The 12,759-nt window shown below is 42.3% G+C and overlaps 1 pseudogene across 1 annotated transcript in view; it reads right to left on the bottom strand.

The window, feature by feature from the left end:
* The window catches only part of LOC149208542 (pyruvate kinase isozyme A, chloroplastic-like), a 205,176-nt pseudogene extending 192,683 nt beyond the window's left edge, over positions 1–12,493 (bottom strand). The window contains exon 1 of the transcript XR_016252781.1: positions 11,335–12,493. The product of XR_016252781.1 is annotated as a pyruvate kinase isozyme A, chloroplastic-like (transcript). The remainder of the gene's footprint in view (positions 1–11,334) is intronic.
* Between the last annotated feature and the right edge of the window lie 266 nt (positions 12,494–12,759).

Below are 12,759 nucleotides of genomic sequence, written 5' to 3'. Positions count from 1 at the left end.
ATCAGCTACCATAAATGAGGTGACCCACATGGACTTTGGCCCTAGTTGCCAATTTTAACACTCCCTCTCAACTAGGGAGAACTCCATCTGCAATCTGTTTGACCGTTGCTACTATCCCAGCCATCAAATGCACTGCCCTGCACAGCTTGGCCCTGCTCTACTCTGCTCAAACTATGAAGAAGAAGAAATGATCGAGGATGTATCATACCATCCTCCATTGACCCGAAGTCAATCTCAGAGTGTGTCATACCACTCTCACTAATCCCAGATACAACGATGCGTCCATCGATAGTACTACTAATGGTCCCTAACCCCATTTCCCTACTCATTGTTCAGATGAGAGGTACTTCCCATGAGTCCCAGACTGCATGGGTAGGATGCCTCGACAGGAGAACTAATCATCCTATCCACAGGAGAACGAATCATCATGTCCAATAGTCGCCACAGGAGAACTAATCATCCTAGCCCACAGGAGAACTGATCAACCTGTTCCATAGTCGCCACGGAGAACTAATCATCCTGGCCCACAGGAGAACTAATCATCCTGTCCTACAGTTGCCACAGAGAACTAATCATCCTGGACCACAAGAGAATTAATCATCCTGTCCTACAGTCGCCACGAGGTGTCACAGGAGAAGGTTGAACCTTTCACCCTATACGTAATGCATCACCAGGGGATGGTGAGTCGCTCTGTGGTCGCATGTCACTCCAAGAAGTACCCCGCGCCCCCCTAAAGCTCCCAGACCTCAATACATCATACTCGACCCTCATAAGAGGGTCTCTAAACGACACCAAGTCATTCTCGAAAAGTCAAGAATTTGAGCTTTCCCAAGGGCTTCATCAAAATGTCGGCGACCTGTTCATCTGTACCGATATGTTGGAGCCTTATTGCTCCCCGCTGCACCATATCCCGAATATAGTGGTACCTGATATCAATATGCTTGGAGTGATCATGAAATACTATGATAAACGAGTCCCGCTCTGGTTGTCACACGGGATCACGGTGGTATCCAATGTAAATCCAAATAGCTCACTGAAGAAACAGCCACCAACTTCTGCTTCTTGCTCATCCAGGATATCGAGGCAGATCCCAAAGAGAAACAACACCCGAAAGCGCTCTTTCGATCCACCACACTACCTGCCCAATCAGCATCGATATATCCAAGTAGTCTCACATCTCCGGCAGTGTATCTCAACCCATGAGTGATTGTGCCACGAATTTATCTCAACAGATTCTTGGCACCAATCCAATGTGTGTGGTGAGGCTCAACCATATATTGACTCAATGTGTTGACTGCAACGCATTTATCCAGACGGGAGTTCACGAAGAACATCAATGCTCCGACGAGTTGACGATACTCGGTAGCATTTCGTAAAACAAATCCAGCAGTACTACCGCCTAACTTCTTGAAGTCAAGCTCCATCGGGGTAGTTACGGGCTAGCAATCCACCATACCAAATCTCTCCAATATCTTCAACACATCTTTGCCTTGAGATAGGAAAATCTCCCTTGGCTTCTGCCAGACTTCTAGTCCTAGGAAATAGTGCATCAATCCTAGGTCCTCCATCTCAAACTCAGAAGCCAACTCCCTCTTACATTTGTGAATGAGAGGGTCTGCCCCTGTTAGAAAGAGGTCGTCAACGTACAACACCAGTATGAGAGGATTGTCATCTTCAACCTTAAAGTAAAGGTTAGGGTCGACTTCACTCCTAGTGAATCCTAGCTTTATCAAGTAGCTATCGATCCTCTCATACCACGCTCGGAGTGCTTGCTTCAGCCCATAGAGTGCCTTCTTCAACCTGCACGCATGAGATTCTCGATCATGAATCTCAAATCCTTCGGGTTGCTCCACATAGACCTCCTCTTTGATTGAACCATGCAAGAACGCAATCTTGACATCCATCTGATGTAGGTTCCATCCTTGCGAAGCAGCAAGGGCTATGATCGAGCAGATGGTGGTATATCGGGCAACAGGTGCAAATATCTCGTCATAGTCTATACCTTCCTTCTAAGAGAAGCCACGAGCGACAAAACAAGCCTTATACTTTTCCGCACTTCCATCAACTGCATGCTTTATCTTGTAAAGCCATTTCGAAGTGACAACTGCTTTGTCCTGGGGTCTAGGGACCACATCCCAGACATCGTTTTTCATGATGGACTCATATTCCTCAGTCATAGCATCCTTCCATACTTGATGCTTGACAGCTTCTGCAAATGACGAAGGCTCATTTTGGATGATTGTGCTCATGATGGTCAAGTATCCCTGATACCTGGTTGGCTTCTTACTTTCCTAGAAGGTTCCCCTGGGTGCAACGTGCCCTTCAGCATCATCAAGTGTCCCCCTAAGCCATGAAGGCCTCTTCCTAGAAGAGGAGGGCTCTTACGAAGGGGGATCAATAGGATCCATAGGTTATTCCACATCGGGCATCGTCTCATCTTCCTTTTCCTTTGATTCCCTAGTGTTAGCTTCTTTAGATCCCCTTAGAGTAGGAAGATTGTCAACTTTGCTAAGAGCCATATCTTTGTCAAAGGTGACATCATGGCTAATCTCGACTTCCCTTTGACCAGCCACATAGATTCTATAGCCCTTAGTATTTTCGCTATAGCCCACGAAGATTCCTTTCTTTCCAGATGCACCCAATTTATTCATTTTCTCCTTCGGCACATGAAAATATACAAGACTTCCAAAAATTCTAAAATGAGATACGTCAGGTTTCTTACCAGTGAACATCTCTTCGGGAGTCTTGGAACCCAATGCTTGATGAGGGCATCGGTTTTGTACATATACGGCAGTATTTGCAGCTTTGGCCCATAGAAACTTCGGAAGTCTTTGATCATGGAGCATAGCACAGACAACTTCCACAATCGTACGATTCTTCCTTTCTGCCACACCATTCTGCTTAGGAGTATATGGTGTAGTAGTCTCCCTCTTAATGCCAGTCTCTTTGCAAAAGTCATGAAACTCATTGGATTCATACTCAGTCCCATTATCAGTCCTTAAGATCTTGATCTTCTTTTCGGTTTGATTCTCGATCAAGGCTTTGAAGTGACGAAACCAGGAGAACACTTCATCCTTCTTTTTCAAGAAGTATATCCAAGTCTTGCGAGAATAATCATCTGTAAAAGTGAGGTAATATAAATATCCTCCCAAGGAGTTCACAAGCATCATACCGGATATGTCTGAGTGAACCAACTGCAATATATCAGAGGTCTTGCTTTGGCTTGAGGGGAATGGTCCCCTTTTGAGTTTTCCTTTGGCGCATCCTAGTAATACACCTTCTTGCTTTAATCTGAACTCGGGCATCCCGGTCACAATTTTTCTCACATCGAACAGAGCTTTATAATGAAGGTGAGCAAACCTCCGATGCCATAGTTCGGACTGAAGAGATGTGTCACAAGACATGACACCCAGCGGACTTCCATCGACCTGATATAATGAATCAACTCGAAACCCAAGAGTGAAAGCACCTTTAAAGTTATTTTTCCATACACGTACCTTGCCATCGATGAAAGCCACCTTGTAGCCTTTGTCTTCCATAAATGGACACCAGGTTCTTTTTTAGATCAGGTACATATAATACTTCTTGTAAATGAATTTTATTTCCCTGATTCAATTGAAGAGTGACATTCCCTACGCCTTTCATGGGATATTTTGAGTTGTCCCCAAGAACAATTTCCAAGTTGGTCTCCTTCTCTATCAGATTAGAGAGAGCTTCTTTGTAACTAGTGAAGTGCCTTGAGGCACCACTATCAATAAGCCAATTTCCCAACGAGTCCGGGGAGCAGTAGTAGAGAGGGCCACTGGTAGATAATATTCATCTTGCTTATTGTTAACAACATTAGATTCATACCTGGAGTTTCTTGCCTTCTTGAAGGGTTGTCCTCTTCCTTGATTTCCGACATTTCTTTTACCTCTACCATTGGACCTGCCATTCCTTTGATTGCCTTGAGAGTGATTTTGATCATCGTCATGGTGTGAGTCCCTTTTATCAGGGCACTCCCTCGCATAGTGGCCCATTTTGTTGCAATTGTAACATCGACCTTTTCTTCCACCTTTTGGTCCAGCCTTTCCTTTGGATTTAGCCCCAGAATTGTTTCTTCTTTTAGCATGAGAAGAAAAGGCAGAGGGATGGCCTTTAAGTGTGGGCATTTCTTGCTCTTCCATCCTTGTTTCTTCTTGAATGCATCTTGCCATCAATTCCTCAAATCTAGGAATTACATTATTGTTGAGAAGAGTAGTCCTGAATATATACCATTCAGGTGGCAGTCCTCCAAGAGTTGTGAGTGTCATTTCCCTGTCAGGAACTACTTCCCCAATAGATAGGAGATCATTCTTGATCTCGGTGATCCTTAAGAAATATGCTTGCATACTCTCATCTTTGCCCTTCTTAATTTCCTTCAGCTTATTTCTAAGGAACAAAACTTGATTTGCATCATTAACTTTAAATAAACTCACCAGTCTATCGTAGATTTCCTTGGAGGTGGTCAGCTCGAAAACATAGGCCACCAGGCACTTGTCGATAGAGTCCCGGATGATCTTCCTTGCTTTGACTTCTCCCTTGGTCCACTTGCTTCTAGCAACAGCGGATGCATTTGATGGAGGCGCAACAATATTGCCTCTCACATGGTTCAACATTTCCTGCTCTTCCAATGTTAGATCAAGAAACATCTTCCATCCGTGATAGTCGGACTTCTCACAGAGTTTGTCTTCAGCGGGAAAGTGTGCTAAGGACCCCATGACTTCTTTAAGATTGCTTCAATAGCCTTCGGTGATTGCTCTTGCTTGGGCTTTGTCTTCACCTCAGCTCTGTTACCATGTTAAATTATGGTATGTTCTATGCTTAGAGCAATTTACTTTTTTTCTTCTTATTAGCCACAGATTAGCAATCACATATACATTAAGTAAAGTGCAGATAGAACATTAAACGATCAACAGAAAACAAGCCAAGACAAGAGACACAAGATGTGGCGGCTAGCTAGGGACAAACCCAATGCGGGGAAACCCTTTGATCAAATCTTCTTTTATCTTCAATAGTTCAACAGAGAGAAATAGTACAAAATCAGAATTCTGTAATTTTATATCAGCAGCAGCAAACCCTAGATCAGCAAAGTCAAACTTGGTCAAACAACCCCGGATTGACTTCTAGTCAAATTGAAGAACTCGGTCTTCAACAGCAATAAGTAGCAGCCCAAAACAGTCCTCAAAACATGGTCAAAACAACAGTCAATATATCAGCTCCTGCAGTCAGCCCTAACCAGTCAACGTTGCCCCAAAACAGTGGTCAAACAGAGGTCAACAAGGCTGATCTGAATTGCGGCTAGCAAGAGAGAGACTCCCCACACAAATCTGCAGTCAAGGGAGCCTATATGCTGGTCAATGCAGTCCTCTAGCACCCAAAACATGTTGTTGTACCTTCTTGCGTCCTCCTTCTTCCACGTCACAGCTTGCTGCCCTAACTGCGTCCTCTTTCTTCTTCCCACATGAGAGAGTCTTCTTCCTCCTATGCATACCCAAGAGACTAGGAGAGAGAAGAGATGTGGAGATGAGATGATGAGAAAATGAATCAACCTCTCTTGTATTTATATGATTCACTGGGCATGTGTGCCACACATTTAACTGCTGGCTGACCTTGACAATTTGTCAAGTAAATACAAATAAATTCATGTCTCCATAAATACTTGTCGGAATCGAATGATATTTAGATCAATCCTACACCTCTCGACAAGAGGAATCTAGGAAAAATATCAATTGCCATAAATGAGGTGACTCACATGGAGTTGGGCCCTAGTTGCCAATTTTAACAATAGACCTCTCTCATCTTGGTACTCTATGTGGACAATCTCTTTCTGACAGGTGTAGGCCCTCTTATTCATCAATGTAAGAGAGAGTTGGCTTCCGAATTTGAAATGAAGGACCTAGGACTAATGCATTATTTCCTAGGATTGGAGGTCTGGCAAAAGCCAAGTGAGATTTTCCTTTCTCAAGGAAAATATATTGTGAAGCTACTTGAAAGATTTGGAATGGTGAACTACAAGTCCATGACTACTCCAATGGAACTTAACTTCAAGAAGTTATGCGGAAGTGCTGTTGGGCCCGATTTAGGAAATCCTTCCGAGTATCATCAACTCGTGGGGGCCTGATGTTCTTGGTGAACTTTCGTCCGAACATATGTTTTGCAGTGAATACATTGACTCAGTTTATGGTCGAACCTCGTCACATACATTAGATTGCTGCCAAGAATCTCTCGAGATATCTTGGAGCACAATCACTTATGGATTGAGATACACTGCCGGGAATGTGAGGCTCCATGGTTACTCTGATGCACACTGGGCTGGCAATCTAGTGGATCGTAAAAGCACATATGGATGTTGCTTCTCTCTAAGTTTTGCTTCGATATCATGGATGAGCAGGAAGCAGAAGTCGGTTGCCTTGAGCACCGCTGAGGCTGAATACATTGTTGCTAGTATGGCCTCCTGTGAAGCTATTTGTTTATGGAAGTTCTTTAGTGAGCTATTTGGACATGTGTTGGATACCACCGTGATCGTCTGCGACAACCAGAGTGGGATCCGTCTTTCTAAGAATCCCATGTCTCATGACCGCTCCAAGCATATTGATATCGAGTACCACTTTATCCGAGATATGGTACAACTGGGAGCAATAAGGCTCCAGCACATTAGGACTAATGATCGGGTCATCGATATTTTTACAAAGCCCCTGGGGAAAGTAAATTCTTAACCTTCTGTGAACGACTTGGAGTCATGGAGAGACCCTCTTATGAGGGTCCTATATGAGATGGATGTTGAGCTCTGGGGGCTCCGGGAGGCTTGGGGTACTTCTTGGAGCGATGAGCAACCATAGGGTGAGTGGTTCACCTTCCCCTAATGGTGCGCGATGTACAGGGTGAGTGGTTCACCTTCCCCTGTGATACACCATGTTGAGATATGCATACGATGAGTGGTTCACCTTCTCCTAGGGCATATGAGCAGGATGAGTAGTTCACCTTCTCCTGCTAGCACACCCTACCCATGCAGTCCGAGACTCATGGAAAGTACCTCTCATCTGGCCAATGAGTAGGGAAATGAGGATAAGGGCCATAGTACCACTGATGGACGCATCGTGTACTACCATACTCCCTATGCTAGGATGTTGATATTGATCTGGGATAAATGGAAACTGACTTCGAGTTAGTTAAGAGTGGTATGACACACTCTCTATTATTGGAAATTAACTTCGGGTCAGTGGAGAATGGTATGATACATTCTCGATCATTTATTCTTTCTTCATGGTTCAGCAGAGCAGAGCAGAGACATGGATAATACAGATTGTCAGACAGTTTGGCAAGTGAAGTTCTCCCTAGTTGAGAGGGAGTGTTAAATTTGGCAAATAAGGCCAAACTTCACCTTAGACAGCTCATATGAGGCAGTTGATATTTTTATTAGATTCCTCTCTCCGAGAGGTGTAGGATTGATCTAAAGATCATCCCATTTTAACATGTACAAATGGAATTATGAATTTATATTGATTATGGGCAAATTGTCAAGGTCGGCCAACCATATAATTTGCACCCTCACGCCCACAACGTTGCATATAAATACAAGGAGCCTCCTCCTCATTTTGTCACCTCATCTCACACACATTCTTCTCTCTCCTTCGTTGATTGGGTACAAATTTCAGAGGCAGCTCTCCACACGTGCAAAGAAGAGAAGGGTTTTTATGTCCTTGCGTTGACCAAGGTTGACCGAAATTGCAGGAGGGTTGTTTTGACTTGCGTTACTCAGCATTGACCTATTTTGACTGCGGTTTTGTGTGGAGGATCTCTGTTTGGGTAGGCCGCATTTCTAGGCACAGAAATCGACACTGTTTTACCAGCGTTGACTACAGAAGGATTTGTTGTAGCATTAACTTTTGTTGACCAGATTTGACTAGACTTTTTCGGACTATTTTTGGGCTAATTTGTCTAGCTGTTGGAGGCCGAGTTGACAAAGTTTGACCGAGCTGTTTTGGAGGTCAAAATCTACCCTGTTGACCAGCGTTGACTTTCTGGTTAGGGCTTTCTGTTACTGTTGTTTGACTGGTCAGATTTCACTTTGATTGGGCAAGTGAAAATTGTATATTGTACTCTCTCTCTCCTGAACTTCTAAAGAATTATAAGAAGAATTGATCAAGGGTTTCCCCACATTGGGGTTTGTCCCTGGCTGGTGCCATATCTTGTGTCCTCTTGTATTGGCTTGTCTTCTACTATTATTATTTATGTTCTATCTGCATTTTACTATCATGTTGATGTGATTACTAAATTGGATATTGATATTGGGCTAATAAGAAAATTGAAGTAAAATTGTTCTAAAGCATAGTACCATTGTTATCTAAAATTAACATGGATGGACTGGATCAAAGGAACTGTACCATCATAAACTTTCTTATCTTTTGTCCATAGGGAACCATGTTTCTAAAATCAATTGATGCATCTCATAGGGTGAAAGATGCACACTTGTTGTTTCAGCTTTTGGATGAGGTTGTTGAAGAGGTGGAGATGGCTAATGTTGTTCAAATCATAGCAGATAATGCCTCTAACTATGTTCTTGCTCGTAAAATGTTAGAGGAAAAACACAAAACCATCTTTTGGACCCCATGTGCTGCACATTGGATAGACATCATTGGGTCAAGAACACCGTATAGCATGCCAAAAGCATAACAAAATATATCTACAATCACTCATGGACTTTGAACCTGATGAGGAAACACACAGAGGGCAGGGATATTATTAGGCCTGCCATCACTAGATTTGCAATTCATTTTTTGATATTGCAATCTATGCTTTCCCAGCGTAGAAACTTGCAAAGGGTGTTTTTCAGTGATGAATGGAATGAATGTCAATGGTCTCGTAAACTGGATGGCAAGCATGTGAAAGAAAGTTAATGAAGAAATATTTTGGAAAAAGGCAGCAGAGATTGTGAAGGTTGTTGAGCCTCTAGTAAAGGTGTTGCGATTGGTGGAGGGGGAAAGATTGGATATGGGCTTCATTTATTAGGCTATGGATCAAGCAAAGGAACAAATAAAGGCAACATACAAGGATAGAATGGCTAAGTATGGGCCCATTTGGGAAATCAATGATCAAAGATGGAACAATCAACTCCATCGCCCTATACATGCAGCTGGGTTTTTTTTGAACCCAAGATATCATTATAAAGCTCTGGAGGCAGAAGCTTTGACTCAGTAGGTTAGAGATGGATTGATTCACTCCATTGACCACATGATCCCTAAGGAGAGTGATCAGCTGGAGATATACCGACAGATCACTTGTTTCAGCAGAGCCACAGGTACCTTTGACAAGAACCTAGCAAGAATTGCAAGGGAAGCAGATGAGCTAGGTAAACAAACAATTTCAATTTTCAAATTCTTATTTTGTTAAATTGTTTATAATTTGAAACTTGGATATAATTTGTTGAGACAACTCATTACACAACTATGTTTTTTGCAGTATAGGCATTTGGTAGCCATTGTCCTCAATTGCAGAAGTTTGCAATTTGTATTTTGAGTCAAACTTGTAGTGCTACTGGGTGTGAGCGCAATTGGTCTATCTTTGAGAGGATTCACACGAAGAAGAGAAACAGTTTGGAACAAAAACGGTTAAATGATCTAGTCTATGTCCAATACAACCTCCAGCTAAGACGCAACCAATTGCTGAACAAAAGACTGGATACAAATCCCATTGTGTTGGAAGATATTGATCCAACATTAGATTGGGTAGTGGAGAGTCATCCAGTAGAGTTTGATTCTGATGAGGATATTGGTCTTGATTTGGACTTACAAACAGAGGCATTAGTTGAGCATAATGTTCAGTTGAATGCAAATCCACTTGTACCAAGCCCAGCACCAAGTCCTCCAGTTGCAGGCACTTCCTCTTCTCGGCCACGACAGAAGCGCATATCTCGTCTATCTCAGTGTGCAGCTGATGCGCCTGCTAGTTCTACGACTTCTATAGTTGCAGTTGGAGATGGGTGATGAGGAGGAGGAGCCATGGGTTTCCCTGTCTTACTCTCATTCAGACTCTGAGCCAGATAATGTTGGCTTCTCTAGCAGTTGTCAATAGTACTAGTGAATAGTGATGTTTTACAGTTTACTTTTGTTGTAGAGGCCATTTAGAGCCTCCTTGGTTATGTGTTTTTGTTTTGATCTCTATATCATGTATGTATTGGGCAGTGCATTGGATGCCATTTTGATATAATGGATATATTCATGAGCCTACTTTGATCATATGTTGTCTTCTCTCTATATTGAAATATTCTAATGCTTTGTGTTTGGAAACATGAATGGAAATCTTTAAAATTATGTTTTTTCATAAATAAAAAAAATATTTAATGTATTTTTTACAACAACCGACTCATTGAAGTCAAACCGGCCGAGTTGATACCGAGTCGGAGTCGACCCTCAGCTGGTTCCGAACCTGAGTCGGAGTTTTAAAACATTGTCTCAGAGAGCACATTTCAACTTAATACTATCATGCATTGTTGTATTTTTGTATTAGAGCTCTCTTCTTGGACTCGTATATACCCCTTCGGATTAAGGGGGAATGTTGGACACCTAATCCACTAAGGGTTGGTGTGGAATGTGAACAGTCCCCATAGTCCAAGAGACCACTTGATATGTGAAGACCAAGAGTCACAAGGAAATGTATAAATGTACATTATTTTGAATAATAAACGCAATGAACGCTGCTGTCCATTATTTTTGTCTATGTTTAACATGTTACATAGGCGGTTTAAATAGTAAAGACAACCTATTCTGGACTTGATCCCAGAACTAAATTTGGATCGTGTGCTGAAAAAACAAATGATAGAGTAGCTCCATATTTAACAGGACTAAAGGTGACTGGTTCCATACCTGACGTCAGAACAAATAAGGAAGAAAGCCAAGAGGGCATTTGTCATCCCATACAAATACAGACAAATGGTGGAGCATTTGTAATCCGATGCAAATCAGAACAAAACGATTATACACTGTCTCTGAAATAGTAGAAGCATTGGATGGTGGTGGATCTCTATTCTTTGTGGGTCTCCTTGCTTGTGCTTCTTGTCTTTGCGACGCAAGTCTATCAAGATAGCCCTTGTTTGGGATTTCATTCCTCTTTAGTATGACTACTACTTCTGATGCTAATGAATCTAATTCCAACGAGAAAGAATTAAACAATAATAAAAGCAGGGTACCAATATCTAAATGGTTCCATTCAGCTTCATGTTCAAGGTTTATGACGCATATTTGGAGTAACAAACAACCCTCGGATGGCCAAGAAGAAGCACATTTGGAATACTGAGTAGAGGGATTGAATAAGAACCTCGGCTTTAACAGAAGGGGCACCTCCGAGGTCACCCATGTGAATTTCACTCCCTTCAGTATCCATCATAATAGCGACCGCATAGCCCTTCTCATCATTCAGTTTCCTGACATTCCTAATGACCCTGCGGTGCCATTCTCTCGTACCATGGCACATGTTAATTCTGGCAACGTTCATTCCACTCACGGCAAGGGCTTCAAGCTGATCAAATTGACAGGACGCAGGGCCAATTGTACAGACAATCTTCGTTCTCCGCGTGCTACGAAAACCATTTTCTTTCAGTTCCGCTTCGCTCACGGTATCAATCTCCATCAAGCTCGAGTCGGCGCTCCAAACCCTGATTCCGTCGCCAGCTATGGCTGAAATGGCATCAGATTTTGTTGCTGCCGATTCTGTATTAACGTTTGCCGGGAATTCTCCATCTCAAACACAACTGAAAACCCTTTCCAACGCTTATTCTGCCTTTTCAGCCAGCCATTCCCCACGAGAAGCTTACTGTTAAGCATGGATTCGGACTGCCAAGGTTTCATGGAGAAGTTTCTGGGATGGAAAGGCGCAAAGAGCAAACCGTGCATTGCATACGCCATTCCTGAGGATGTTAGTTACTGCTTTAGGTTTTCAGATGTTATTTGCCCGTTATAATTCTCAGAGGCTCAAATCCTGCGGAATTGATGTTCTGAATTTGGGTCTGTGAGTTCATTTGTGAAGTATATCATTTAGCGTTCAAAACATCTCTGCGCACTTCTCAGCCAAAATACCTCAGCATAGTAATATAGAGCTCTAGTCAAGAAGTGATATGCTATCAGAAACGTGCCAAACTGCATGTAAATAAAACAAGAAAAGCCTGAACTCGAGACCTACGATCATAAAAATCCTTTGCGAATGCTCGAAACCCTAATCCGCCACGTATATTTGGATTCAGTGTGTTTTGGTAAAATGCGTCATCAGCCCGAGCACAGCAGGTATGATTGTTGCAGGAAAATATTTTATTTTATTTTACATCAATCATATCGAGTGTCCGTATTGCACTGGCAGAATATTAGTTGAAGTCGTTGAATTCATGAAATCCATAAGCTACCAAGGCCTCATCTTCCTCCTCGGCCCCATCTATTCGTTGAACTCATTAAAGTCACAATCTAACTATGACCTCTGCATGGGTTGAATTCATGAAATCCACCCGTTAACAAGACGTCATCTGTCTGGGTGACTTAAATGTATTGGTTCCAGTACTCTGTATAATGTATTCTGTAAAAAATAATTAAATATGATATGGGATATATTTGAAGCAGTGTTTTACTGAGTAATTTTCTGGATGGTTAGAATTTTTTGGATGGTCAAAAAATTTTGTAGAGGCAGTGTTTGAATCATGTTTTTTATGGTGGAAATAGATTCAGTGCCATCAAAAACCTCTATGACACTTAAAAT

This window comes from Pinus tabuliformis, chromosome 1_2 (genome assembly GCF_031772625.1).
Source record: "Pinus tabuliformis cultivar Carrire ecotype Pingquan chromosome 1_2, CPIR1, whole genome shotgun sequence".
NCBI classification, from domain to species: Eukaryota; Viridiplantae; Streptophyta; class Pinopsida; order Pinales; family Pinaceae; genus Pinus; species Pinus tabuliformis.
This window is presented reverse-complemented; position numbering and strand designations above follow the sequence as displayed.